Source organism: Mirounga leonina, unplaced genomic scaffold (genome assembly GCF_011800145.1).
Source record: "Mirounga leonina isolate KUSES-001 unplaced genomic scaffold, KU_Mleo_1.0 Mir_533, whole genome shotgun sequence".
Taxonomy (NCBI): domain Eukaryota; kingdom Metazoa; phylum Chordata; class Mammalia; order Carnivora; family Phocidae; genus Mirounga; species Mirounga leonina.
This window is the reverse complement of record NW_023270810.1, coordinates 3,466-7,877: the sequence shown is the minus strand read 5'-3', so window position 1 is coordinate 7,877 and position 4,412 is coordinate 3,466. Positions and strand designations below refer to the sequence as shown.

General features: G+C 38.6%; 1 long non-coding RNA gene across 1 annotated transcript in view; it reads right to left on the bottom strand.

Moving 5' to 3' along the window:
- Nucleotides 1-4,221: 4,221 nt before the first annotated feature.
- LOC118001766 overlaps nt 4,222-4,412 on the bottom strand; it is a 2,042-nt gene continuing 1,851 nt past the window's right edge. The window contains exon 2 of the long non-coding RNA XR_004676834.1: nt 4,222-4,287. This is a non-coding gene — a long non-coding RNA (uncharacterized LOC118001766). The remainder of the gene's footprint in view (nt 4,288-4,412) is intronic.

The window sequence follows — 4,412 nt, the reverse complement described above, 5'->3', positions numbered from 1 at the left end:
CTAATTTTTAGTAACAGAAAGCAGATCTATGATTACTACCCAAAGCAATCTACAGATTTAATACAATCCCTATCAAAATTCCAATAGCATTTTTCACAGAACTAGAACAATCATAAAATTTGTATGAACCACAAAAGGCCCTGAATAACCAAAGCAATCTTGAAAAAGAAAAACAAAACTGGAGATATCACAATTCCACAATTCAAGTTATATTACACAGCTGTAGTAATCAAAACAGTATGGTACTGGCACAAAAATAGACACATAGATCAATGAACAGAATAGAAAGCCTGGAAGCAAACTTAAAATTATATGGTAATTAATCTTCGACAAAGGAAGCAAGAATATGCAATGAGAAAGACAGTCTCTTCAAAAAATGTTGTTGGGAAAACTGGACAACTGCGTGCAAGAGAATGAAACTGGACCACTTTCTTACACCATTTACAAAAGTAAACTCAAAACGGATTAAGGACCTAAATGTGAGACCTAAAACCATAAAAATCCTAGAAGCGAGCACACGCAGTAATTTCTCTGATATTGGCTTTAACAACATATTTCTAAATATGTCTCCTGAGGCAAGGGGAACAAAAGCAAAAGTAAACTATTGGGACTAATCAAAATAAAAAGCTTCTGCATAGTAAAGGAAACAATCAACAAAACTAAAAGACAACCTGCTGAATGGGAGAAGATATTTGCAAGTGACATATTCAATAAAGGTTTAGTATCCAAAATATATAAAGAATTTATACAACTCAACACCAAAAAACCCCCCAAATAATCCAATTTAAAATGGGCAGAAGACATGAACAGACATTTCTCCAAAGAGGACACACAGAGGCACCTGGGTGGTTCAGTCGATGAAACATCCGCCTTCAGCTCAGGTCACGATCTCAGGGTCCTGGAATCGAGCCCCACGTAGTGCTCCCTGCTCAGTGGGGAGTCTGCTTCTCCCTCTCCCTCTTCCTCTCCCCCCGCTTATGCTCTCTCCCAAATAAATAAAATCTTTTTTTTTTTTTTTTAAAGAAGACCTACAGATGGGGCCAACAGACACAGGAAAAGATGTTCAACATCACTCATCATCAGGAAAATGCAAATCAAAACCACAATGAGATATCAACCTCACATCTGTCAGAATGGCTAAAATAAAAAACACAAACAACAAATTCTAGTGAGGATATGGAGAAATAGGAAACTTAGGCACTGTTGGTGGGAATGCAAACTGATGCAGCCACTGAGGAAGACAGTATGGAGTTCTATAACTCACAAAATTAAAAATAGAACTACTCTATAATCCAGTAATTGTACTTCTGGGTATTTAACCAAAGAATACAAAAACACTAATTCAAAGGGATACACGCACCTCTATGTTTATTGCAGCATTATTTATAATAGCCAAATTATGGAAGTAACCTAAGTGTCCATTGATAGATAAATGGATAAAGAAGAGATTCATATATATAAATTATGGAATATTATTCAGCCATAAAAAAGAATGAACTCTTGCCATCTGCAACAACATGGATGGAGCTAGAGAGTACAATGTAAGTGAAGTAAGTCAGTCAGAGAAAGTCAAATACCATATGATTTCACTCATATGTGAAATTTAAGAAACCAAAAATATGAGCAAAGGGAAAAAAAGAGCAAGAAAGAGAGAGACGAATCGAGAAAGAGAGAGACAAATCAAGGAACAGACTCTTAATTATAGGGAACAAACTGATGGATACCAGAGAGGACAGGGGGTGGGAGGATAGGTGAAATAGGTAAGTGCATCAAAATTTAAAAATTAAAAACTTCTGGTCTTCAGAGATAGAACAGAATGAAGACAAACCACAACCTGGGAGAAATTTGCTGAACACCTATCTGAGAGAAAGGACTTTTTCCAGAATATATAACATACTCTTAAAACTCAATAATATGTATCCAATTAAAAAATGGATTTGGGGGTGCGAGGGTGGCTCAGTCTGTTGAGTGTCCGACTCTTGATTTTGGCTCAGGTTATGGTTTCAGGCTTGTGGGATTGAGCCCTGAGTCAGGCTCCATGCTTCGCAGGGAGTCTGCTTGAGATTCTCTCTCTCTATCTCCTTCAGCCTCTCCCCCCACCACACTCACTCACTCTCTCTCTCTTTGTCTAAGATAAATAAATAAATCTTCAAAAAAAGAAAAGGAAAAGAAAAAATGGATTTGAAGGACACATCATTTAAAAAGGTATCTGGTACATGGTGTGCCTGGGTGGCTCAGTGGTTAAAGCAGCTGCCTTTGACTCAGGTCATGATCCCAGGGTCCTGGGATCGAGCCCCGCATTGCGCTCCCTGGTCAGCGGGAAGCCTGCTTTCCCTCTCACACTCCCCTTGCTTGTGTTCCCTCTCTCGCTGTCTCTCTCTCTGTCAAATATATAAAGAAAAATCTTTAAAAAAAAAAAAACTGGTTCTCCTGCAATTAGAAAAAAAAAAGGTATCTGTACATGCGTAGACACTCAACATCACGAGCTATTAGAGAAATGCAAATTAAAGCCACAATGAGATACAGCCTACATACATACCTATAAGAAAGTTTAAAAAAATTTTTTAACTGAAATATAAGGTGAAGATCTCATACACTGCTGGTTGGAATGCAAAAAGGTACATCCATTTTAAAAACAGGTAAGCAGTTTTTTTGTGTGTTTTTTGTTTGTTTGTTTGTTTCTTTTTTTAGAGAGAGCACACACATGGGTGCATATGAGCCGGGGGTGGGGAGGTGCAGGGAGAGGAATAGGGAGAGAGAGGATCTTAAGCAGGCTCCACATTCAGCGTGGCGCCCAACTGGGAGCTTGATCTCATGACCCTGAGATCATGATCTAAGCCAATATCAAGAGTCGAACACTTAACCGACTGACCCACCCAGGTGCCCCCAGGTAAGCGGTTTCTTAAAAAGTTAAATATACACTTAGCCTATGATGTAGCAGTCCTACCATTAAGTATTTTACCTCCCTCAAAATGAAAACATATGCTCACACAAAGACCTGCATGTGACTGCTTTTAGCAGATTTATTCATAATAGACAAAAAACTAAGAACAGCTCAAATGTCCATTAACTGATGAATGCATAAACAGACTGGTGTATCCATACAACTGGAATACTACTCAGCAATAAAAAGGAATGAGTTGCAGATAGATGCAACAACCTTGATGAATCTCAAAAGGATTATGCTGAAATGTCCACAATAGCCAAACTGTGGAAAGAGCCAAGATGTCCATCGACAGATGAATGGATAAAGAAGATGTGGTCTATATATACAATGGAATATTATGCAGCCATCAAAAGGAATGAGATCTTGCCATTTGCAACGACGTGGATAGAACTGGAGGGTATTATGTTGAGTGAAATAAGTCAAACAGAGAAAGACATGTATCATATGATCTCACTGATATGAGGAATTCTTAATCACAGGAAACAAACTGAGTGTTGTTGGAGTGGGGGGTGGGGTGGGAGGGATGGGGTGACTGGGTGATAAACACTGGGGAGGGTATGTGCTCTGGTAAGCGCTGTGAATTGTGCAAGACTGTTGAATCTCAGATCTGTACCTCTGAAACAAATAATGCAATATATGTTAAGAAAAAAAAAAAAAGAAGAAGGTAGCGGGAGGGGAAGAATGAAGCGGGGGAAATCTGAGGGGTAGACGAACCATGAGAGACGATAGACTCTGAAAAACAAACTGAGGGTTCTAGAGGGGAGGGGGGTGGGAGGATGGGTTAGCCTGGTGGTGGGTATTGAGGAGGGCACATTCTGCATGGAGCACTGGGTGTTGTGCACAAACAATGAATCATGGAACACTTCATCTAAAACTAATGATGTAATGTATGGGGATTAACATAAGAATTAAAAAAAAGAAAGGAGTATGCTGAGTGAGAGGAGCCAATCACAAGAGACTACATACTGTATGATTTCATTTATAAGACGTGGTGGAAAAGGCAAAACTATAGGGACAAAAATGAGGCTGGTGGCTGCCAGGGGCTGATGGTGGGAAAAGGGGATTGACTGCAAACAAAAATGTTCTATATCTCAAATGTGGTGGTGGTTACGTAGCTATATGTTTGCCAAAACTCATCAAACTGTATACTTAAAAAGAGTAAATTTTATTAAATGAAAATTATACCTCAATAAATCTGACTTAAAAAAAGAATAAAACAAACATAAACAACTAAGTGAAAATAAACATAAGAAAAATCAACTTACAGTTTTTCCAATTCAAGGGTCATCATGAGGATGCTCTCAATTGTTGGAAGTGACACCTGTGTTGTTCCCATGTCTCTGAAGGAGAAAGTCCAAACATGAATGATACCAAAGACAAAAATTCTATACTTAAAAAGAGACTTAACGACATGCGATTAGTTAAATTCCGTCAAGCCAGCTCAAGAGTTAACTTGCTATGGACA